The following is a 26,532-nucleotide window of genomic DNA, read 5'->3' as shown; positions in this document are numbered from 1 at the left end:
TCTGTATAACTATCTTTACCTCAAACTTGGAAAAATGCCATGTTTTTCTTATTATTGCTTATGTTTTTTTCTTCAACAAAATTGGAGAAGAGGGTAGAGCAGGTTCTGTCAGGAAGTGGGGGGAAGAGGGCAGGTGGCCTAAATAATGTACACACATGTAAATACATGCAAACAAACAAAAGAACAAAAAAAGACAGTTCCCTGAAAAAAAAAAAGATGAGTAGACCAGAAGTGACAGAGATGAGATAGTTTGTCTAAAAGATTAAAACAGCTATTGTAAATATTATGCATGTGTTCAAAAATTAGAAGACATGAATATAAGAGTCAAGGGAAATATAAAGATCATCAGATGTCTATAAGTTAAAAAGTCATTATGTTAAAATAAAAATAAATAAGAAAAGAGCAGCAAATTAAAAATGATTGAAAATAAATAAGCATGGTAATATAAATATGGATATTATCCAAAATAAAACTCGTAGAATACAAAAAATAAAAACAAATAAAAATAAACATGAAGTCACTGAAGTGTGGGATAGGACAATACAAGGAAACCTACACAATACAGTTGGAAAGACAGAAAGGAAAGAGGGATAGTTGGGAACTGAAATCTGTTTGAAGAAAGCATGGACAAACCTTTTACAAGTTGGGGAAAACTCTAAACCCAATGATCCATGAAACTCAAAGAGATCCAAGCAAAGCTAACAAGAATTACACATGAAGACGCATCATAGTGGAATTATTGACAAAAAACAAGAAATAAAGGAAGTTTTAAAAAAGAATTTGCCCAGATGTAAGGAGATGAAAATCATTTGCAGACCTCTTCAGAAATAGCACAAATCAGAAATCAGAGGAGCAACATCTTAATGTTCTGAAGTAAAAAAAACTGTCAAATTAAAATCCTAAAACCCAAAAATCGTTGCTCACAAATTAAAACAAAATAATAGAAACTTTTTTAAACACAGAAAAGATAGGAAATTTTACATCAAACAAACAAGTGCAATAAAAACAATTAAATAAGTCCTTAAAACAAGAGAAAAAAGGTAACCTTGGTCTTCACAACAGGAAAAAGAGCCCAGAAAATGGTAATTATATATGTAAGAACATAATAATTTGACTAACTTCTTTCTGTAAAAATAATAATATAAAACAACAATAATATCATAAAAATTATACTTGTATATTTGAGGGATTAACATGTATATAAATATGAATTATATGAAAAGTATAGCACAAATGGCTGGGTTTCAGTGGCTCTTGCCTGTAGTCTTACTACTTCAGGGACTGAGGCCAGGAGGATTGTGTTTGAGGCCAGTCCAGGCAAGTAGTTCTCGAGACCCCATCTCCAAAATAGAAAAATGGGCTGAATGTGTGGCTCAAGTGGTAGAGTGTCTGCTTTGCAAGTTCAAAAACCTGGTATTATTTGAAAGTAAATTATGATGAATTAGAAATATATAGTGAAAACTTAACGTATGGAAAAACAAATAAAAAAAATAAAAAAGAAACATTATATAGTTAAACTAGTAAATCAATAGAGGAGATAAAAGTGAATCTAAAAATATTTAAAGGGAAAGATGACAGGGGAAAAAAGAAGGAACAGAGACGAGAGAATTAGGAATTAAATCACATGACCACATCAGTAATCACATTCAATATAAATTCTCTAAATCCTTCAATAAATAATCAGAAACTGTCTGGTTAGGGAAACAGAAAACAACAACAAAAGCTAGAATTATGGCTGAGTACTGGTAGCTCACACCTGTAATCCTAGCTAACTGGGAGGCTGAAATCTGAAGGATAGTGGCTCAAAGCAAGCCTGGGCAAATAGTTCAAGAGGTCCTATCTCCAAAATTACCAGAGGAAAATGGGCTAGAGGTGTGGTTCAAGTTGTAGAGCATCTGCTTTGCAAACGTATATCCTTGAGTTCAAAGCCTAGTCCTACCAAAAAACAAAAAAAAGAGTCTTATTTAATAATTGTTGTTTTAAAAGTAACCTGTTTTCTAATTACAAACAAGGAGAGAGGCTAAAAGGATACTATGATAAAAGATAACTAGGCAACCATTATTAAACAAAAGCTGAAAGCTGCAGTCTCGTTCTTAATTTTACAAAAAGTACATTTCAGAATAAGGAAAATTCTTAGAAAGAGAACAGTGTCACAGGACAGGGTCACCAACACAAAATGATGTTAAACGAATATCTACCTACTATACATGGAAATCCATGAAGGAAAAAAATGACATAAAGAAGGAGAAAATCCACATTCACATTGCAGTCTTCAAAGGTCCTATGTCAATAATCTATAAAACAAGTACAAGTAATTAAGCCAAGAAAGTGGAAGATCAACTCTATTTCTACCTTTATGTAACTTTAAAGAAAATGCTGCAGTAACAGCAAGCAGATCAGTGATAGTGGGGTCTTTACTTGGGAGAGGATTTTGGATTTCCTACTTTTGGGGTAAAGAAACTATCTTTTATATTGAGTGTAGAGTTAATTACATGTATATGACCATTTTTCCAAGTCATCAAATTGTATACTTAAGTGAATTTCGAGGCAATAATCTTAGTACAAAATGCTCATTAAAATGAACTTACCATTTATATTAAAATTAGGGTTGATGTTCACTTTTTTTTTGTTTTTTATTGGGATATATTCATTGTACACAGGGATTCATTGTGACAATTCTAAACAGCCTTACATGGTTTCATTATTCTATTTTACATACGTATATGGTCCAGCTACCATACTCCCTCACTTTCATCTCCTCCATTCACCCTTCCCCTTCCACAGGTACTGTACCTATTTTACAGTCCCATCTTTCATTATTAATTTCAAAGGGGTTCATTTCATTATCAATGTTCAAAGGGGTTTCTCAAAGTAATCCTGCTGTGAGTATACTTTATTTTGGTCAGTTCATCCTCTTCCATTACTCTCCCTTATTCCTTACCTCTCACTTCCCATTATTCAACAGCTTTCAATACATATTATTATATCCTCTACCTACACAGATGTAATGTATTTCTTTCTCTTCTTTTTTATTTATTCATTTATTCATATGTGCATACATTGTTTGGGCCATTTCTCTGCTCTGCCCCCCTCCCCTTCCCTTCCCCCCCAACTCCCTCCCTTTCCCCCTGTTCTGCCCTCATCTCTACTTCTGTTGAAGAGAAGTCATAAGCAATAATAAGAAAGACATAGTGTTTTTGCTAGTTGAGATAAAGATAGCTATACAGAGAGATTCCAAGCATTGCTCCATGCACATGTGTATTACAACCTGAATTGATTTCATCTCTACCAGACATCTTCACTACTTCCAAGTCACCTTCCCATAGTGACCTCTGTTGTTTTAAGGTTATTGTATTAGCTCCTCTGCAGTGGGCACATCAAACACTTTCAAGTGTTGGGTTTCCTACCTTTCTTTGTTCCTCCTGTATGTGTTCTTCCCTCAGCGTGTCAATATTGTTGACACTCTCATTCTCTTTTCCTTTCCCTCCTTTTCCGAGTTCAACAAACATGTTCTACATGTAAGTTTGTATATGGTTATATTTGTTTTTGTGTATATGTTTATCTTTTGAATCTGTTTCCACATATGAGAGAAGAAATGACATATTTAGGTACAATTCATCATCTACTGCTTTAACTTTAAGATACCATATTGTTTTATAAAATATCTCACCCTGTCTGATATAACCTATTGGTTTTCAGTTGCTCAGTCTAACACTTCAAATCACACATTTCCCTGTGGATATCTCCTTGATTTCCTTTGTCAGTAGGAATGATGGTTAAAAACTAGAGGCAGGAAGAGGAAGGGATAAGCTTTCTTTCTGCTTGCTTCCTCTTTCTGACAGCATCCTCCTACAAATTCACCTTTACTTCTCTAGGCCTAATTTGTTCTAGTAGAGGCAATGATTCGAGTGCAGCAGTTCTCACAATGCTTCTCTGAAATAACCTCCTGGGTCACCTCAGAAGTAACAATATCAGTCAGCCAAAGAACCAAGTTATGAATCAGACTAGTACCTCAACCCATTGAAACAAGATTATTTACTGCAACAATCTCCAGGACAAAGTTTGCTTCTCCAACAAAGTAATGGTATGGAAAATGAAAAGTTGAAGGATGTAGAATAAAGGGAATATAAGTTATAATTAGAAGAAATGGACAGGCAATTCAAATGTAAGAAAGTGTGACAATTAAGGGAATGCAAATATGGATTAGGTATTATATGGCATTGAAAAATTTTATTTATCTGTTTGTTTGTTTGAGATGGAAGGTCTCTCTATTTAACTGAGGCTTGCCTAGAAGTAATTGCAATTCTCCTGTCTCATCTTCCAGAGTGCTGGAATTATAAGTGTGTACTACTATGCCTGATTAGAGATTTTAACTTTTATCTGCCTTTTTATATTAGTGCATATTAATTGTACAAAGGGGTTTCATTGTAATTTTTCCATGCATGCATATAATGTGCCTTGATCAAATTCACCCAATTAATCTTTCTAATCTTCCTCCACTCCTTTTAAACAGTTTTAATGAGTTTAATTATTCTATTTTCATACGTGCATGTAAAATACTTCAATAATATTCAATCCCCTTCGCTGTTTTCTTTCTCCCCCTATTGCGCTGGTTTTCACCACCAAACAGACCCCCTCTTTTGTATTTAGAATGTATTTAGAAGTAGCATGGGTTATGTAAGCAGGATTGTCAACATAAAACTTTCTTCATGCACTAATGGATGAAATTGGATAATGTATTAGATTTGCTGAAGAGATTCTACCCTAAAGAGATGAAGGATAAATGACAAAGCATTTGAAAACAACATTGTACTTGGATCCATTATCTTTCCTGTCTAATTTATTTACAAACCATAAATTTCAAAACAAAAGCATTATGAAGCAAAGAGAGACATTAGGATAACATACACTTGTCCCCAATATTTTAGTTTCCCATCATTTCTAAACTCTGATTCAAAAGAATCTCTTAAATTTAAATCCTTTTGATGGTATACTATTATCAAAAGTATCAATTTTGCTTACAAATATTGCAAGGACATCTATTGTCTTACAAACATTTTGCAAACTGCTGATACTGTTCTGTTAACTGATAACCAGGGAAGAAGAATTGCTATAACAAGTCACACCAGAATCATAGTAACTAAACATGCAAAGTTTGAGTCCTTGTTTAAATCACCATCCTGGGCATGCTGGTGTTTATGAAAGGATTCTACATGACTACTAACACATTTCAACTGTTTCCTTCCATCTGACAAAGCAAAGAAGCCTTCAGTGGTTGTGGAAGGTAAGAAGAGATTTTCTACCCACTTTTCATTCTCCAGCATTCAGATTCATGGCCCCACCCAACTTCAAGAGAGACTGGAAAATTTAATTTCCTCTGTGTAAGCATCAACTATAATGAGATTTATCAAACCCAAAATATACTTTGTCCCACAAGACACATCTGATCTAGTAAATATTTTCATGTCCTTAAAACTATAAACAATGCACTTATCTTAATTTAAGCTGTCAAAAGATAGGCTGTCATAATAGGAGTATGAATGAAAGGCTCATTTTGTTAATTTTTTCTGTAATAACTGCTTTTGAGCCATGTACCAGAATTAATGTTTGCCATTCATCCATTAATCAAAAATTTATTTTGTGCCTAACGTAAGGCAATATCTTATTCTTCTCAGAGATACTGCACCTAGGATCTTGTTTGATGAGGGAGAATAAGAAAGAATAAGAGCAGAGCAGTGTGTTGTGAGAACATGGGGAATGAGTACCTACTTTAGTATGGGTGGGTGGTGGTGGAGGCGAAGTCCACAAGGGAAGTGACATGTCTAAACTGAGATGAAATAATTAGAAATAAGAAGGGAAATGCTAGGCAGACAAAACTGGAGTTTAAAGTGTACGTCACCTGCCAGGTGACAGAGCATCACAGCATTTGATAAACAGAGAATGAAGAATGTTTTGTAGCCTAAGGAGAAAGAAAAAAAGACATAGCAAGAGCTGAATTGAGGGGTGAAGGGAAATAAGCAATATAATTAAAAAATTTAGTATGTGTGGGAATTTGAACTTGAACCTCATGTCAATGCAACATAAATGTGAGTATTTTAGTTATGGATACACTGACTGTTTTCCAAAATTTTAATTTATTTTCAAGAGTCTCAAATTTTTGTTAATGCTATGTGTCAAAGAGTTGATAGTTTAATATTTGCTGATATAATTATAAAAGAATATCAAATATTCCTTACATGTCAGACCCTAGTTTCTTACAAAAAGTAGAGATAATTAATTGCCAATAAGCTTCTAAAGATTTATATGTTGTGTTTGATCTGTAATTAAGAGAAATTAGATGTAATGCATTTTTAAATTATTTAAATGGAACTAAAAACATAAAAATTGTAGGTAATAGTGGGGTGCCATATAATATTTGATACATGTTTACAGTGTGTTGTTAAATCAGGTTGTATTTATTTCCTCAAATATAGTTCATTTCTTGATGCCAAATAGTTTCAAAATCATTCTTCTAGTTTCTTAAAGTATTTGACATACTTTTGCTGAAGTATTTGCCAAACAATTTTGGAAAATCTGAATATTCTCCCAAATATTTTTAAATAGATCTGCAAGATTTTTTAATTAAAATATAAATAATTGCAAAGACTAGTATTTGTCATGCAATAAATGTGGTAATAATACCTTTTAGTAAAGCAAATTCAAATATAAAGCCATTAATTGTTGGTCTGTGCTTCCAACAGTTCCTGTACTCAAATGAGCTTCTATTTTCTTGGACAACAGTGACAAAGAAGGGATGCAAAACAGAGAATGAAGCAATAAGGGGAAAAAGCAGGAAAACCAGCTTCAGGATTCAGAAGTTACAAAGTCCAGAAAGTTTTGAAACACAGAAACCTGGAATTAAACTTGTTACTGGAGGGAATATTGCCAGAGAAAACTTACTCAACTCTTTAAACTTTCTCTAAATTTTATTTAAAAATTTACTTAATAGTTAAGCATCTTTAAAAGTTACTTTTAATGATCCATTCAAGCCAATTGTACTTTTTCCCTTTGTGCTGAGGATCAAACCCAGGGCCTTGAAAAGGTTAAGCATCTTATTAGTGAACTATATGCCCAGATCCCAAAATACTTTGTATCAGAAAAAGGCTTAATTTCCCAAATTAAATGACTAAAATTTTTACTGTGAAGGTTATTATATGTCCAGTGCATTATTGTCATTTATATTCTCCCTGTTGTGCAATAGCATGTCAGAACTTCTTGGTCTCATCTAATTATAACTTAGCACCTCTTGAACAACCTTTCCCTATCCCTCCACAACCCTGCTCTCCCTACCCTCTGGAAACCACCATTCTGACATATGACTGATTGTAATATATAGAGCCTATATATAAAGGATAACATATAGAACTTATCTTTCTTTGTCTGGATTATTTCTCTTAACATAATGATCTCTAGTTCTAGCCAGGATGCTACAAATGTTAGAATTTCTTTGTTTATCTATAGCTAAATAGTATTCTATTGAATGTACCTACCACATTTCCTTTATCCCTTTATGAGTTGATGGAGACTTTGGCTGCTTCCATTTCATTGCTGTTGCAAATACTTCTGCAATCAGCATGGGAGTGCAATTTATTATTTCATATGTTGATTTCAATTCCTTTGAATGAAATTGATGGATTGTATGGTAGCTCTATTTTTAATATTTTTGGTGGTACTGAGGTTTGTATTCAGGACTTTGTGCTTGCTAGGCAGGCACTCAACTGCTTGAGCCACACCTCCAGAATATTTATAATATTTTGAGGAACCTCCAAAATAACTGAATGAATGTACAAATTCCCAAATTCCCACCAACAGTACACAAGGGTTTCCATTTCTCCATATCTTCACCAATGTTTGTTGTGTTTAGTCTTTTTGATAATAACCTGTTTTAAAATGAAAGGGATTCTAGGAAACTTAATTTTCTCTGAAACAAGTAAATGCTGATCTCTTTCACTAGTATTTTTTAAATTAAACTTTACCTAAACTTAAGATTTATGACTTGAAACTATTTAATGAATTTATTTGCCATTATAATATTTAGAAGTTAGATCTTTAATAGGTGATTAGGCAAATGCTGCTATTTTGAAGAGAGTTCATTACAAATGATAAATGTGTCACCATTTTCTCTCTCCCTCCCCTTCCCCAGCCTTCTGCTAGGTACCAGAACCTTGGCATTGGACTTCCCATTGTCCAGAATACCAAGCTGCAAATAATCTGTTACAGCTGCACAGACCAGACCAAAACACATTTGAATATTTTAATTTTGTGCAATGTTGCTTTGGCATAAGATGTAAAAGTTGATTTGGCCCAACTTTTAGGTATACAGACAAAATCTAGGATGTCTAAATTCTTTCTGTGGTTTTACTTAATAAAATGCTAACAAAAATTAAGGAAACTTTATGTATCTCATAGTAAGAGTTACCTTTTCACATTGTAGACTGGCTCCTCTCCTTGCCACCTAAGTAGTCCCTGCCCACATCTGTGTGTGCTTGTTCCTCCTACCTGTCATATAATATCCTTTCTACAATTAGCGTTCTATGTACTAGAGCAATGAGAGTTACATTTTAAACTATCCCTTGAAGGGGACACAATCATTTCATGTTTGGAATCTGAGCTGAAAACAGAGTGCCTATTTTGCTGTGCCATTTCATTTCATGGCATTAAATCCTTTTGATAGCAACAGCTTTAGGGCATTAGTTTTAATCCTTTACTATTCAAGTTAGGGAAAAGTACACTCATAAAACACCTGTTTTCCACTTTGACAAAATGGTATAACAAAATAACTTTACTCTGATGCTAAACAGCAAGTAAGTGATAGATTTTAATCCAGGACTCTAGTTCTTCTTCTGCTATAAAAAAAAAAATATGACCTGGTCTACTTTCCACTTTCCATTATTGAGCAGAGAGGACAAAAGAGATCCTCCTTCTTAAAGACTTAATGTCAACTCAATTTTGGGGATTAATGTTTCTCCTATTCAGAGGAAACTAAAGAGGATTTCACTTTCAGTTCAGTGATCTCTTCTGATTTTTATTCCAAATATGATCCTTACTTTCGTGATTAGACTAAGAGCAAGTTTCTTGGTACCAATCCTTTGAATTTTATTGTACTTCTTCTAATTATACTGGAGCAATAAATAAATTTTTCATTCATTATACCATGCTAAGATAAATATAACCCATACTGAAATTTCAAGTCAAAGGTATAAATGTCTCATTATTCCCAAATTCCCTCATTCCTTCTAAACTGTTTTCCTATTATGTTCTTGCCAGTTATGTATGTACTCATAGATGAAGCATAATAGCATATTTAAAATTTTGGCATTGAAAGCCAGATCTCACTATGCAGAAGATGAAAGAAGTTCCACCACTCACAACTATGAAGAATCAAATTGTATCTATTCATAAAAAAACAGAACACACTTTCCCTACTAATGGAGCTTTCGCATTCTTACCTCATTGCTGATACCTAATGCATCCTAAGTGACTGTATATTTTTGCCTCTCTGGAATATAAAATCCTACAATTTTTTCCTACTGCTAACTGATCCTTAATTTTTTTGGTTTTGTTCTTCAATCTTCACAAGTCAAATTATCCTTTATGGGTATAACCTGCATATATTTTTTCACATGTGTACAAGCATGTGACGAAATTATACCAGAATTCCAGTCAGGCCCCAATAACAAAAATCAAAAACTGTTGCTGTTCCAATATTAAACAATTATCTTCCTTTGTAGCATAATAAAATTCTATACTTGGTGCCCAGGTATTTGTAGATTGCCCCTCATATCTCACAGTGGCTAAAATTTTCAACATTTACTAGTACCTTACTTAAAATACTTAAGAGTAATGAAATCATAAAAAGAATAAGCCATTAAAGTTAGGTCATGGTGCAATTTTAATACATGCACAGTCACATATTTTTCATGACATTCATTAAAAGGGACCTTAGAATTTTATCCATGGTCTTCATATGGATAAGGAAAACAAAGAGGAAAATCCATATTCACATTTAGAAAATACTATGACCTCAATTCTGCTTCTAGATTTTTCTCCAGGTTCTCTGTGTCAAATCTCTTAACCTCTTATGTCTCCTTCCCATCTGTAAGATAAGGATAATAAGAACACCTCCTAAATTACTGAAAAAGAGAATTCTTGAAAGGTTCAAGAAGATTATGTTATTTATAAAATATGTCAAGTAATGATACTTGTGAAACCATCTTTAGAATGTGATGTTTCTTATGGTATCATGGCAAGCCTCTTTAATGAAATAATAAGATGTGTGAGATAATGCTTCAGATAAGGATTTTTTTTCATATTTTTATTAGCACATATTAGCTATATAATGTAGAGGGAGTGCCATTGTCATATTTCCATATATACATAAAATATGTTTTGATTATATTCAATTTCTCTATTACTCTACTCTACCCTATTTCCCATCCTTGTTTGGGCAAAGCTAATTTTTTGAAAGGGTATCTTGCAGGAAAAGAGTTATATTGACACTGAAGATATGACACTTTATGAAATAGGACTCAAGTTAATTGTCCTGTGGGATATTGCAAGGTGTGAGAGTGCTTCACACTTCAAAGACGCTTTTCAACCATTCATTGCACTGGAAGTGTTGAAAAATTAGATGGAAATCCCAACAAGTGTGCCAAGAATGCAATAAAACCAATATTGACATTGAGGCTTTGCAACACTTGAAATGACAAAGACCTATCACTTGGTCCTCAAACACTGTTTTATGAAATATTGGATCAGTTAAGAATGGTTATTTTAAGTGACATCGTTCTTACAGAAGCTCTCAGACTCTGTTATTAATCCATTTGATCAGTATTTATTTATTCACTTGTTCATTCATCCTTTGTTCAGATAATTGTGGCCCTTTAAATGATTTCAAATAACACTGAAAAGGAATTAAAACAGTTTTCTGTAAAACTTCGAGCGGATGGCTCGAAATTTCAGCTCTGAAATTTCTGTTTTGGACTTTCTAATATTTTCTGTTCCTGCATTGAAAGTTTCATTTTGTTCATGTATTGTTCTCTTCACCTCACTGGGCATCTTTATGATGATTATTTTGAATTTTATCAGGTAATTCATAATATTTTCATTTCATTAAATTCAGTTTCTTGGTATTTGTCTTGTTTCTTTGCTTGGGGCATATATCTCATTTTTTTTTCATTTTCCATATATCTTTGTATTAGTATCTTCATATTCAAACAAACAGAAAAAAAATCAACATCTCCCAGTCTCCATAAGTGGGCTTCATACAGGACAGCCTCACTACTCAGACTACTCAGAGATTCCCGGTCTACCAATTCCCTGTGCCTTTCCAAAACAGTGTTTTCATACTCAGCTACCACCAAGACCATAAAGTATCATGCCTCTCATTAGTGTTCTGTGACAGTCCCACGGCCACTCCAGAAAAGTTACAGGGTTGCATGTGGTCAAATTTAACATTTTTTTCCTCCTTAGGGGTATCCTGGGATCTGGGTTTTCCTTCCATTTGTTTTGTGTTGTACTGGTCAGAGAGACTGTAACAAATGTTTGCATAGTGGGTCGACTTCTGTCTTTGTTCTCAGTAATTCTCATGTGCATAAATTATGCCCAGTCCCATCTACACTCTGAGACAGGTGAGACATGAACACTCTTCTGGACAGCCTCCAGAAAAGTTTGCACATTAAATGTGTGGCACAACTTTGTTTTCCTCTTCCTCCACCTGGGAGCTGGAGGTTTCCTCTCAATCATAGGTTGCTGAGTAAGTGGTAGGAATTAAGGAAAGAGAATGTCTTGAATTTTCCTACAATCTTTGATGTCCCTGGCTTCACTCTTAGCTTACAATTAATTTTGGAAATTTTCAAAGAGGGTTTTTGCATTCATGTTTGTATTGAGATGGTGTGTACAGGAGAGACAATAGGGTTCAGGGCTTCTTATTCTGCCATTTTGTTAATTATTCCCCTAAATACAACTGCTGAGCAGATACACATCAACTATTAAAGTCCAAATGTCCAGAGCAGATTTGAAGGGAGTTCTTAAATTTAAGAAATCTCCTAGAGAAAATCTTCAAGTATTCAATGGCATTAAAATTTCTGACTCTTTGCTTTATAGATGACCAAAGAAAGGTATTAATAGGAGTACAATATCAAGAGTACATACTGATAGGTTATTACTTATAAATTTTGGAAGAAAAAAAGAACATATTGAGGCTGATTGCTTTTGGGAATGATGAGATCTTTCTAGGTTTTATTGGAACTGTCATTAGAACTAAAAATCGGTGGTCTGATGAATCAATTTGGGTTGTAATACACTTGTGCATGAAAGTAATGCTAGGAATCTCTCTGTATAGCTATCCTTGTCTCAACTAGCAAAAATCCTCTGTCTTTCCTATTTTTGCTTAAGTCTTCTCTTCAACAAAATTGGAGAAAAGGGCAGAAAATGTTCTACCTGGAAACAAGGGGGTGGGGGAGAGAGGAAAAGGGCAAGAGACATGGGGGAGAAATGGCCCAAACATATGGATAAATGAATAAAGAAAAAAAGTCAGTGGTCCAAGAGTGTAGTCCCAGCTGCACAAGAGATGGAGATCTAGAGGATTGTGGTTCAAATCCAGCCTCAGAAACATGTTAGCATGACTCCATCTCAACAAATAAGCTGGACATGATGACATATTCTGTAATACAAGTTGGGTAGGAGGCATAGGTAGGAAGATCAAATAGTCTATGGCTCTCTTGGCAAAAAGTACAAGACCCTCTCTGCAAAATAAGAAAAATCCCAAAAGGGTTGGAGGTGTGGCTCAACTGCTAGAGTTCTTAGCCCTGAGTTTAACCCTGGTACAGCCAAGAAAGAAAGAATTAAATATCAGCTTAATAGATTAACAGCAATAATTAAAGACTAGTGATTATTAATTAATCAGCTTATCATTGTTAAAAGAGTAAAAAAAAAGTACTTTTGCAGAATGTATTCCATTGTGAAGTTCTAGATTGTAAGCTCAGTGAAGAAAAGATTTCTTTTTATATCAATTATTCTTTCACCTGCAACTAACCTTAAACTTGATGGGGGTGAGTTGCTGTTTGAATGCATGAATGAACACAAGTATACATAAAATCAATTGTAAATTTCCTCTCCATGTGTAGAATTTAAGTAACCAAGAGGTAACTATAATGACATTTCATCCATTGCATATGAGTTCCTCTTATCCTTTCAATTTTAAGTAAATATATATGAACCTCAAAATATATTGCTCATTACTGGCTTGTGACTAAAACAAAATGTTGCATAATCAAGTGGTATCTGAATTTGGAGTTCTAAAGATATATTCTGAATTTTTTTGAAAAAATTGAAAAAGAAATGACATGATGAATAATGCAATTTTTAATAGAAATAGATTCTAAATGTATCATAGTCAAGAAAATCTGAATTAAATTCGAAAATGGGAAAAGCAATTTCTCAGGAAATTAAATTTGAGTTGAACATTGTAACATTACACTTTGTGGTGTGAGTGCAGAGATTTTTGTAATGAAATCCTATTATGCACATAAATTCTGAAGAATGAAACACATAAACTCCCTCTTGTTAAACAGAAGCATGTAGAACCACATCCAATAAACATGTCTGTCAGTGCTTTTTTGTAGGAGCAGCAATCCATATTATTCTGGAGAAAGAATGTAAATTTTTTTCAATAATTTTTTTATTAGGAAATATTCATTATATGTTGGGGAGTCATAGATACAATTCCAATTAGACTTATATTGTACGTTATTTATATTTCCCCCATAGTCTCTCCCCTTAAGCCCCTTCTCCACCCAACTTAAAGCAATTACAAGAGGTTATTTAGTTCTGTTTCATATAGGTATTTGAAGTACGTTAACCATATACTGTCAGCTTAGTCTCCTTCCTTCACCCTTTCCCCTCCCACTAGTACTCCACCCCTCTGTACACACTGTGCCTATTTTTCAGGCCTGATTTTCATGATTAAGTTTATGTTCAAAGGGATATCTCAAGGTATGTCCTCTGTGGGTGTGCTTTACTTTGGTCTGTTTGATCCCTTTGAATACTCTCCCTTATTCCTTTACTTCCCTCTCCTCCACTTTTCAATAATTTTCAATACACACCCTTAAATTCCTTAAAGGTTTCACAATGATTCATTTTGAGTTTATTTTAGTACAGGGTGAAAGATCCAGATCTAGTTTCAATATTCTTCATGTGGATATCCAGTTTTCCCAGCATCATTTGTTGAAGAGGCTTTCTTTTCTCCGTTGTGTGTTTTGGGTGCCTTTGCTGAAGATCAGTTGGCTGTAGATGTGTGGGTTTATGTCTGGATCTTCTGTTCAGATTCATTGGTCTTCCTGTCTGTTTTTGTGCCAATACCATGCTGTTTTTATTGTTATGGCTCCATCTTCTACCATATGTAGCATAGTTTGAAGTCTGGTATTGTGATGCCTTAGCATTGGACTTTTTGCTCAGAATTGTTTGGCTACTTGAGGTCTTTTGTGTTTCCATATGTATTTCACAATTTATTTTTCTATTTCTGCGCAGAATGCCATTGGAATTTAGATAGGGATTGCATTGAACATGTAGATTACTTTTTGTAGCATGGCTATTTTCACAATGCTGATTCTACCAATCCAGGAGCATGGAAGGTCTTTCCATCTTCTGATGTCTTCTTTGATTTCTCTCTTCAGTGGTTTATAGTTTTCATTAAAAAACTCTTTGATTTTTTTTGTTAAATTTACTCCAAGGAACTTTATTGGTTTTGAGGCTATTGTAAATGGGATTGTTTCCATGATTTCTTTCTCAGTCTGTGTCTTGTTGGTATATAGAAAAGCTACTGATTTCTGTATGTTAATTTTATATCCTGCTACTTTGCCAAAAGCATGTATGATTTCTAATAATTTTTGGTAGAGTTTTTGGGGTCTCTTAGATATAAGACCATGTCATCTGAAAATAGGAATAGTTTGACTTCTTCCTTCCCTATTTGAATCCCTTTTATTTCTTGCTCTTATTTTATTGCTCTGGCTAGCAATTCCAAAACTACATTGAATAGGAGTGGAGAAAGTGGATAGCCCTCTCTCATTCCTGACTTTAAGGGAAATGGTTTCAGTTATTCTCCATTTACTATGATATTGGCTCTGGGTTTGTCATACATAGCCCTTATTGTTTTAAAGAAAAATCCTTCTACTCCTAGTTTCGTCAGTGCTTTTATCATGAAAGGGTGTTGGACTTTGTCAAAGGCTTTTTCTGCATCTATTGAGAACATCATGTGGTTTTTGTCCTTGCTTCTGTTTATGTTCTGTATTACATTTATAGATTTACATACACTGAAGCATCCTTGTATCCCTAGAATGAAACCGACTTGGTTATGGTGCATGATTTTTTTGACATGTTGTTGGATTCTGTTTGCTAGTACTTTGTTGAGAATCTTTGCATCTATATTCATTAACGATATTGCTCTATAGTTCTCTTTTCTGGTTACATCTTCGTTTGGTTTTTGAATGAGTTTAATACCAGTGTAATAGAATGAGTTTGGTAGTGTTACTTCATTTTCTACTTCCTGGAAAATTTTGAGGAGTATTTTTTGTTTGTTCTTCTTTAAAGGTTTGGTAAACTTTGGCTGTGAATCCACCTGGGATCCATCTTCTTTGAAGGGAGACTATTGCTACTCAATTTCATTGTAAGTAATAGGACTATTTAAGTGGTTAATACCTTATTGGTTCAATTTCAGTTGGTTATACGTGTCTAAGAATTTATCCATTTCATCTAGACTTTCCAGTTTACTTAAATATAAGTTTTCAAATTACTCTCGAATGATTCTCTGGAATTCATTGGTAATTATGGTTATGTCCCCTTTTTCATCTCTGGTTTTATTAATTTGGGTCTTCTTTCTCCTCCATTTTGTCATGTTGTCTAAGGGATTGTAGATCTTGTTAATCTAGTCAAAGAAAAAAATTTTGTTTCATTGATTCTTTGTATAGTTTGTTTGGTTTTGATCCCATTTATCTCGGCCCTGATCTTTATTATTTCTGTCCGTCTGCTGGTTTGGGGCTTGGTTTGTTCTTGTTTTTCAAGGAGTTTAAGGTACATCACTAGATTGTTTATTTGAAGGTCCCTGCTTTTGAACATAGGCACTGAGGGCTTTATAAAATTTCCCCTTAGCATGACCTTTGCTATGTTCCACAGATTCTGGTAGGTTGTATTTTCATTTTCACTGGATTCCAGGAACTTTTTGATTTCTTCTCTTATTACTTCATTCACCCATTGTTTTTTCAGCAGTGTCCTGTTCAGTCTCCATGTGTTTGAATATGTTCTGGGATTTCTTTTGTTGTTGATGTCTAGTTATAATCCATTGTGGTCTGATATGATGCAGGGGTTATTTTGATTTTTTTGTATTTGTTGAGACACACTTTATGTCCTAAAATATGATATATTTTGGAGAAAGTTCTATGAGCTGCAGAAAAGAATGTGTATTGCTTGGTTGTTGGGTGAAATACTCTGTAGACATCTACCATGTCTATTTGGTCTAATGTGTAGAGTATCTCTGAAGTTCCTTTGTTGATCTTTTGCTTGGATGACCTATCTATTGGTGATGGTGGAGCATTCAGGTCTCCCACTGTCACTGTGTTGGGGTCTATCTGTGCTCTTAGGTCCATTAGAGTGTTTTTTAAAATACAGATGGGAGCCCCTGTGTTTGGTGCATACATGTTAAGAATTTCTATTTCCTTTTAAAGAATTGTTCCTTTCATTAATGTGAAGTGAACTTTGTTATCTCTTCTGACTGATTTTAGCCTGAAGTCTGCGTTGTGAGATTGAGTATAGCTAGTCCTGACTGTTTATGGATTCTGTTTATTTGGAAAACCTTTTTCTACCCTTTGATGCTAAGTCAGTTTTTTTTTTTTTTCAGTGAGATGAGTCTCTTGTAAGCAACAAATGCTTGGTTCTTATTTTTTAACCCAGTTTGCTATTCTGTATCTTTTGATTGAGGCATTGAGGCCACTTGTAGTCAGTGTTACTATTGAGAGGTGCTTGTTGTATCTAGTCATTTTTGTTTCCCTGTTGTTTAGTTTTACCTAGTCCTTCTTTATTTGTCTGCTTGCTCAAAAGGATTTGTTCTTTCTGGAGTTTTCCTGTCTTACTCTAGTTTCTTCTTCTATATGTAAAAGTCATTTATGTATCTTCTGAAGTATTGGATTGGTGGTCACAAATTCCTTCAGTTTTTCCTTGTTGTGGAAGATTTTAATTTCTCCTTCAATTAGAAAGGATAGTGTGGCTGGGTAGACTAATCTAGGTTGACAGTTGCTTTCTTTCAAGGCCTAAATTATGTTTTTCCATGACCTTCCTGTGTTTAGAGTTTGAGTTGAGAAATCTGCTGTTATTCTAATGGGTTTCCTTTTATATGTGACTTGTCTTTTCTCTTTTGCAGCTTTTAGAATTCTTTCTTTTTTCTTCATGCTGAGTGTTTTAATTATGATATGTCTGGGGGTGTTTCTTCTTTGGTCCTGTTGGTTTGATGTTCTGTAGGCTTCCTGTGCCAGTGTGACTCTTTCTCAAGGTAAGTGAAGGTTTCTGCTATCATTCTATTGAATAAGTTGTGAGTGCCTTCTACACCCATGATTCATATGTTTGGCCTTTTCATGGTGTCCTAAATATCTTGCACATTCCATTTGTATTTTCTCAGCATTCTTTCATGATCTTTTACTGCTTGGTTTAATTCCTCTACTTTTTCTTCTGTTCCTGATACTCTATTTTGAACTTTTTCTACTGTGTTCACCAAGTTTTCAATTGTGATATTTTCTTAGGATATTGAGTTATTTATTTTGGGTTGATTATTTTTTCAGGATTTGCATATCTTTATTGATTTCCTCTTTCATATATTGGATCCTCTCCTTAATTTCATCCATCTGTTTATTTGTATTTTCTTTGAGCTCATTTAATTGTTTATTCACGTTCTCTTTGAGGCCATCTACTATCTTTTTTGTTTCTTCTTTGAGGTTGTTAAACATTTTTAGTATTGCTTTTTGGAATTAATTATTTGATAGCTCTTCTTCTATACCGGTATTTGGATCCTTAGTGGTGCAATTGGTTTTTGACGGAGTGTTGTCTTGCTGTTTCATTCTGTGTTGAGATTTGCACATCTGGAGCTGTTTTTGTTTAGGGTTTTAATCCTTTATGCCCCTGTGGTTGGAGTTTTGTGTTTTATTTTATTTTATTTTTTCCTCTCCTGGTGCTCCAGCCATGTTCCTCAGAGGGGCATATGCTGGATATGTCACCCCTTGCAGGGTTCTTGTTGTGGTGCTAATTACCTCTTCTCCCCTCAGTGAGGGGTCTGGAGTTCCTGTTCTTCAATGGGGGTACAGGGGCTTTCCTGCAGTCACAGTGGAGTGTTGGGTCTCTGTGCACTGAGGGGAGCAAGTCTCCTAGCATTAGCAGAGTAAGGGATTGCCACTCAGTGGAGGTGCTGAGATCCCAGCTCTTGGACAGGAGATGCAGGACTCTTTTGCAGAGAGGTGCAACGTGAAGCAGTGGGCTTCTGTGTACATTGGGGAAACAGGGCTTCTGGTGCCACCTGCAGAGTGGTAAGTTATAGCTTTCTTCCCCTCACTTGGGGAATCTGTTGTTCTTGCTTTTTGGTTGGGGAATGAGGGCTTTCTTCCTGTCAGGGATAGTGGGGAGTGCTGGGCCTCCATGATCTCTGGGAAAGGAAGCCTCCAGGTGCTGAAAAATAGCAAAGCCTGGAGATCAAGTTTTACTTGGGTATATGGTGGCAGGCTTCTGGCACTAAGTAGGAAGTTGAGGGCTCCCATGGGGCATCAGAGCTGGCAGGCTTGGATGATCTAGTGCTCACAAGGCAGCTGAGTCCCTGAGGTCTACTTGCATTGGGGTGTGGTCTTCCATGAGCCATGGCAGCTGCTGTAAGCACAGTGTACCTAAGTCTGCAGGTAGCCCTAAGGCTTGCTTGCTGGTATTGGGCTACCCAGAGACACAGCAACTGCTGAAGGCATGGGGGAACTAAGTTTTCAGACAGCAGGATTTCTGGGACTTGCTTTCCAGGTGTGGGCTTCAGGAAGGTAGTATAGTAGTGCTGTAAGCATGGAGTGGGGACTAAGCCTTCAGGTGGTGGGAGCACTCAGGCCTGATTTCCCACATGAGCATCAGGGATCTCAGTTCAATGGCTCTGCTGCTGGTTTGGCTCTGGAGAGCCAGTCTGTGAGCATTGGAGGTTCCTGGGCCTGATCTCCCACATGGGCTTCAGGGAGCATAGTTCAGTGGTTCTACTGCCAGCACAGCTCAGAAAAACCAAGCTTGCACACAGCACAATTTCCTGGGCCAGTCTCTCACTCAGAATTCTAGTATCCCAGTTCTGTGGTGCTGCTTCCAAGGAGACCAAGCTTCCTAGCTTGTGCCTTCTGTTACCCAAGGAGAAGCAGGAGCCGAGGGCACCAGTTTCTTTGGAGTTGTAGGGTGAAGGTAGTAAGTCATGTGGTAGGCAGGGAGTGTGCTCTGTGTGTCCCTGAGTCCTTATGTGTGTCAGTAAGTAGGACTTACCTCCAAGGGAGCTCCAAGTAATGGAGCCTGGAGCCACACAGTGACTCCAGGAGCAGGGGTTTAGAAATGTTGAGCTGCAAGTTGTTGTTCCCATTCCTCCCATGGTTAGTTGCTTCTCTATTTGGGGATTCAGAGAGGACTTTGCTTCTTGCTGGTTATGGGACCCTGTGGGTGACTTTTGGGGGTCCTCTGTTCTTCTTTTTGCAAGGTAGTTATTCTCTGCTGGGTTATGCAGATGTCAACAATCTGCCATTTTGCTCCCTCCCTCATCATTTTTCTTGCTAGGCAAAGAGAAAAAAACCAAAAGACCTTTACTGCTAAACAATATTCTGGACATATTTTAATGTCTTTGAAGAATTATGATAATAACTTTCAAATACTTCTCAAGTTTTGACATCATATAAGACAACAGAATGTAGCTTTTAGTAGATCATTAAACATTTCTAGTTTTTGGTGTTATGGTATATTGTAAGTTAAAAAGAAATTGCATGGATGTGAATATGTTTTCAAAGGGACATTTTTCACCTAGTAATATTGGAACTCAGCTTATGTTGCATACTTTGGTCATATGAAAGTGACATGTCAGCTTGTGAGAATAGGAACTGAAGACATTGCAACAAGCTTTAATAGTCTTATCCCTTCAATGTGGATTAGCCAAATTTTTTAAAGATCTCATTTAAATATAAGCAATATTTCCCAAACCATTTAGAGATTTATATGTTTATTTAATATATCTGTAATTAAAAGTACAAGTTCCTTATGAAAACTTTTAGAAAAGTTTTACAAAATAAATAATAAACATATAATTATAAGAAATAATACTTTGGGATATTAGCTTTGGCTTTGATAGAAGAGCTTTCACCAGACCAATTCTCTCAGTGAGAACAACTAGAAAAGCAGGTGAAATAGCAAAGATATTGCTGTCGCCATTGTGATAAATATGTCTGATTTTCTATTATTTCGTTGCTGTATTAATGTATATTAACTGAACAGAGGGGTTACCCTGTGGTGCTTCACACATGCCTATGTTGTACATTGATCACATTAACTCCTTGTATTGTTCTTCAAACACTGCAGATCTGCTGACTCAGGCAGAACATCATGGACAGAGATGCTGGAGAGGACAGAGGTTCTGAAAGGTCACCTGACACTCTGAGGTGTTACTTTCCCTTATGTGTCATTTCATGGAGCCAAAAACTGCTAATTCTTTGAGCTGGGCAAGTAGACTTCTGTTAAAAAAAAAGAGGCATTAACATAGTTTTTGTACCAATTTCATGAGGTCAGGAAGAAAAAAAATTAGAGTTTATGCTAACAGTGTTGCCAGGATTTATGGTCCATGATCCTAAAGTGAAGGGAAATATTGGAAACTGTGCACAAACTCAATCTTCCCTTAAAGAATTCATAAGCCACATAAGATACTACTGTAAGATGTCAAGCAAAAATGATACTGGAAATCAGGATTTTCTTTGTTATTATGTTACCAGGGAGATAAAGATTTAAGATTATGGATCCAGAAATTTTAGAGGTTCAATCATACCCTTCAGGCTCTCAGTTTGCTCCCCTGGGGAAGTGAGAGCAAACCGATAACACAGGAGACTTTACAAACAATGAATCATAAGAGGACAGCTCATTACAAAGATTAGAATGGTCTACTCCTACTTGTATGGTCCATTAGACAATTGAGGCTCTGGAATAAGGTAATGTCATCTATAGGTTTTTTAGTTTCTTGTGAACAATATCCAGTGTTTATCTGAGACTCAGCTATTGAACAAGTGATTAAGTCTGAGGGTTAGATAAAATAACTTTTCTTCCAGTGTGTTCATTTTGCAGCCTAGGATGAAGCATCATTATCTACTCAGAGAAGATTTTGTCAGGTAAAGCTTTTGTAGAGATAGAAAGTGACCAGAAGATTAAACAGAGTTCTAGGATGGATATGAAAGACTGAGCTTAAACACTACAAAATGTCATTTCCACCCACATTATATTTGCCAGAGGAATTCACATAGTGAGCCTCATATCACAGGACAGGGAATTTTAATCCCCCTGTATACAAATGTGAGGCAGTATGAAATCAAGTAGCCAAGGGCATGGATTCAAGAAGATAAAAATTTGAAAAAGAATTACTTCCATTGCAGTGAGATATTTTGCTTATGATTAGGACCACACCTAACACACACTACTAAATTAACTGAAATCTATCCTCAAACTCTCAGTGTATCATTGAGTCAATGTACAATGTTTGTCTAAAATATTGTGACATCTATCAGGTATTGATGAAGCTTCTCCTACTAGAGATCTAGGAATTAAAAAGTCTACTTTATTGTTTCTTGTACACCCCAAAGGCAATTCTGTAACAGGACTGAAATAACTAATAAGAAATACTGTGATTTGAAAGGGGAAATAAAATGAAGCATGTAGCAGCCACCAATATGTAGAAATACAAGTCCTGTTGGGAAGATATTTCCTGGTCCCTGAAATTGGAGTAAGGTACAGATCTGGTTTTGGTCCCTGCGAATGGTTTCCCAGTTTGCTGTTTTCCCATTGGTTTTATCTTCCCCCATCCTTCATTTTCTGTCAAATTTCTTGACTCTTAGGAGAAAATGCAGCTAAGAAAATGTTTGTCTACCTTCCTGTAAAAAAAGCAAGGTCCCAGAGGTCTCTTTACATTTTTTATTCAAATAGACTTATTAAAATATTTTATTTTATTACTTTTCTAATGTTCAAGATTCCAGTTAACTCTTTGTGTCAAAACAACAGGAGTGAAAACTTGGAACATATTATGACTAATTGTGACAATAACTTTATCTTTCTAAGTTTCTTATTTATCTACAATATCCTAGATCCTACCTTGATTCTGAAAGAGAATTATAGCTAGTGGTTAATTTAGTATTCACTCATTTACTCTTAGAATATCTTTTAATGATAGATTCCTAGACTCTCACAACCACTAGGGTCTCAGAGCATTGATCTGATGAAAAATATACTAACTTTCCATTGCATTTTCTGTTCATCACTTTTCCTAAATTCTAAGATTTTCTAAACTGGCTATATTTTCTCTTATCTCTTTTGTTTCTTTTGATTAGCATAGAATAGAGGTACAAGGGATACATTGTGACATTTACAGACGTACTTACAATATATCTTAATTAGATTCACATTTCTTATCATTCTCCCTCATCTCTCCTTTCTCCTTCTTAGAATAATTTTAACAAGTTGTATTGCTATATTTTCATACATGTATGCAAAGCTCATCCCCCATATTTGACTTCTTTCACCCTTTCTATTTACTCTCCCCTCCCACTGGCACCCATTCCTGTACAGGAACTGTTTTATCTTCTTGTCCTTCAATTTTTTTCATTTATATTGATTGTACAAGGGGGGGTTGTCTTACATATTGTACTTTAATCAGGTTACCCCCATTATTTAACTTTCTCTATTACCCTGCTCCCCTATTATTCAACAGCTCACAGTGCATTATGTTATACTATACAGATTGAAACACAGATGCATTATATTTCCATATTGTTCACTTTCTGGTATTCTCTTTTCCTCTTCTGCCTCTTCCTAGTCCCCTCAGACAGAGTAACTAATAGAATCATGTTCTTTCTCTCACTGTCTCCTGTATATGTATATACATATATACATATATGTATATATGTATTTATATATATCTTTTAGATCTAGCTTTCACATATAAGGGAAAACATGCAGCATTTGCACTTCTAAGCCTGGCTTACTTCACATAATATCATGATCACCAATTTCATCTTTTACTTATGAACAACATAAATTCTTTCTTCTTTATGGTTGAATACAACACTCCATTATGTATATATACCATAGTCACTTAATCCATCCATCTGTTGTAGGGCTTTCTTTCCAAAATCTGGTTATTATGAATAGTGATGCAGTAAACATGGATGTGCCAATAGCTCTATTTTGTCCTGGCTTATATTCCTTCAGGTAAATGCCTGAAGTGGCATCATTGGATAACATGTTTTAAGTTTAGTTTTTTGATAAACTTACATACTGCTTTCCATAGCAGTTACACTAATTTAAATTCCCACTAACAGGGGATAAAGGTTCCTTTAATGCCTCATTTCCACCAACATGTGTTGTTATGTCATTGATGATAGTCATTCCTATGGAGTAAGGTGAAATCTGAATGTTGTTTTGATTTGCATTTCCTTTATGGCCAGCGATGTTGAACATTACTTCATGTATTTCTGGCCATTTTTCTTCTTCTTTGGACAATTGCCTGTTCAGTTCATTTGCATATTTATTCATTGGGTTGTTGATTCTTTGAGTGTTATGTTTTTGAGCTCCCTGTATATTCTGGTTATTAAGCCCTTGCCAGATGGATAGCTTGCAAAGATTTTCTCTCATTCTGTAGTTTGTCTCATCAGTCTAATGACTGTTTCCTCATCTGTACAGAAGCATTATAGTTTGATGCAGTCCCATTTCTCAATCCTTTTTCTTAATTGCTGAGCTATTGGTATTCTATTCATAAAGATATTAACTACGTCTCTATGTTCCAGTATATCATCTCTGCTTTCCTATAGTAGTTTCCCAGTTTGAGATCTTACATTAAGATCTTTGATCTGCTTTGAATTGATAATAATGAAAAGTGAAAGATCTTGTTTCAGTCTTCTACTGGTGAATATCCAGTTTTCCCAGCACCATTTGCTCTCTCATATAGAATGCTTCACAAATTTGCATATCATCCTAGGGCAGGGGCTGTGATAATCTTTGTATCATTCCAGTTACAATATATGTGCTGCCAAAGCAAGTACTTCTATTCTCTGCTATTGGCCTTCATGTGTAGATTTGAGGCAGTAATTTATAATTTTCATCATGTAATTTCACTTATTTCATTAAATAAATTCCTAGATATTTTAATAGTTTGATGATATTGTGAATGGTATTATTTTCCTTCTTTTTTTCTCAGACTGTTCATTGTATATAAAAATGCTATTAATTTTTGTGTATTGATTTTGTGTCCTACAATATAGCTGAATGTGTTTATGCAATAAATAGTTTTCTGGTGGAGTTTTTAGGGTTTTTTTTCAGTGTAAGATCATATCATCTTTAGATAAGGATAGTTTGACTTCTTTATTCCCCATGTGAATCTCTTATTTCTTTCTCCTGTCTTGTTGCTCTGGCTACAAATTCCAGTACTATACTGAATAAGAGTGGAGAGAGTGGACACCTCTGTCTCAAACCTGGAATTGTTGTGTTAGTACTGCGTGTAATTGTCTTTTTCTTGTTTTTCCTAAAATTTAAGGTACATCATAAGATGGTTTATTTGAGATCTCTTTAATTTTTTGATGTGGGTGCTCATGGCTATAAATATATCTCTTAAAACTGCCTTTGCTATGCCCCACAATTTTCTGGTAAGTTGTTTTTTCATTTTTATTTGAATCTAGGAATTTCTTAATTACTTTCTTAATTTCTTCAGTGATCCATTGGTCCTGCATTTTCAGTCTTCATGAGTTCAACAGTTTTTGTGATTTCTTTGACAATGATTTCTTATTTTTTTCCATTATGATCTGTTAGGTTACAGGAGGTTATTTAGAACTTTTTTGTATTTGTTGAGATTTGGCTTATGATGTAGGAGGTGATTTATTTTGGAGTAAGTTCCCTAGAATTCTTAGAAAAATGTGTAATCATCTGACATGTATGAAATACTCTATCAATATCTGTTAAGTCCATTTTGTCCATGATATTATTTAGTTCTATTGTGTCTTTGCTAATTTTTGTCTACATGCTCTGTGTATTGAAGACTGGTTTGTTGAGATCTCCTACTGTTATAGTACCTGTACCTATCTGTTCCTTTTTTTTGTGGAACTGGGGCTTGAACTCAGGATCTACACCTTGAGCCACTCAACCAGCCCTTTTTGTGTTGGATACTTTCAAGATAATGTCTCATGAACTGTTTGCCTCAGCTGACTTTGAAACATGATCCACCTGATCTCTGCCTCTTGAGTAGCAAGGACTACAGACTTGAGCCACCAACATCCATTACTTTAACCTTAGAAGTGTTTATTTTATGAAATTGGGAGTCCCAGTGTTTGATACATATATATTTAAAGTAAGCATATATTTTTTTCTGAAAAAAAAGTGTGCAATGACTTTCTTTATCTATTTTGACTGACTTTTGCTTAAAATCTGTTTTGACTGATGTGCAAATAGCTACTTCTGCTTGTTTTCAACATCTGTATGTCTGATGTATCTTTTTACAAACTTTCACTTTTATTTTGTGTGTCTTTGGTTGTGAGGTTTGTTACTTATAGACATCAGATATTTGAATCTTGTGCTTTGATCCAGGAAAACTGTATCTTTTGGTTGGAGTGTTAAGTCCATTTATATTTAGGGTCACAATGGAGAGGTATGTACTGATTCCTGTGTTTCTATTGCTTTTATTCTAGATTGAGTCTCACATTCATTGTTCTTTTGGCATTGTTCATCTTCAAGTTTTGTTGATTTACTGGGTTGATCATGCCTAATACTTTCCTAGCTTTTGTGGATTCAACAATTCCCATTTTGAGTTGTATTCTTTCCTGATGTCTTGTGTTTGTGATTGTTTTTCTTTCTCTCTTGTTGAATTATTCCCTTCAGTATCTTTCATATTGCAGGCTTAGTGGACATGAGCTGCTTTAGCTTAGCATAATCCTGAAAGACTCTTATTTCTCCATTATTATTGAAGTGCAGCTGTGCTGGATATGGTATTCTTGGCTGGCAGTTATTCTCTCTCAGACCTTAAATTACATTCCTCCATGCTTTTCTGACTTTATGGTTTTTGCTGAGAGGTCTAAGGTGATTCGTATGTGGTTACATTTGAACACAAGGTGTCATTTTGCTCTTGTTCCTTTTAGTATCCTTTCTTTATTTTCTATTTGTGCCATCTTAATTAAGATGTATCGTGGGGTTGTTCTTTTCTGGTCATACCAATTTGCAGTT

The 26,532-nt window shown here is 35.0% G+C and overlaps 1 non-coding gene across 1 annotated transcript; it reads right to left on the bottom strand.

The window, feature by feature from the left end:
* Positions 1-24,261: 24,261 nt before the first annotated feature.
* LOC141422069 (U6 spliceosomal RNA) lies at positions 24,262-24,365 on the bottom strand. Its single transcript, XR_012446729.1, has one exon. It is a non-coding gene; the product is annotated as a U6 spliceosomal RNA (small nuclear RNA).
* Positions 24,366-26,532: the final 2,167 nt, after the last annotated feature.

Source organism: Castor canadensis, chromosome 3, assembly GCF_047511655.1.
Source record: "Castor canadensis chromosome 3, mCasCan1.hap1v2, whole genome shotgun sequence".
Taxonomy (NCBI): Eukaryota; Metazoa; Chordata; class Mammalia; order Rodentia; family Castoridae; genus Castor; species Castor canadensis.
This window is presented reverse-complemented; position numbering and strand designations above follow the sequence as displayed.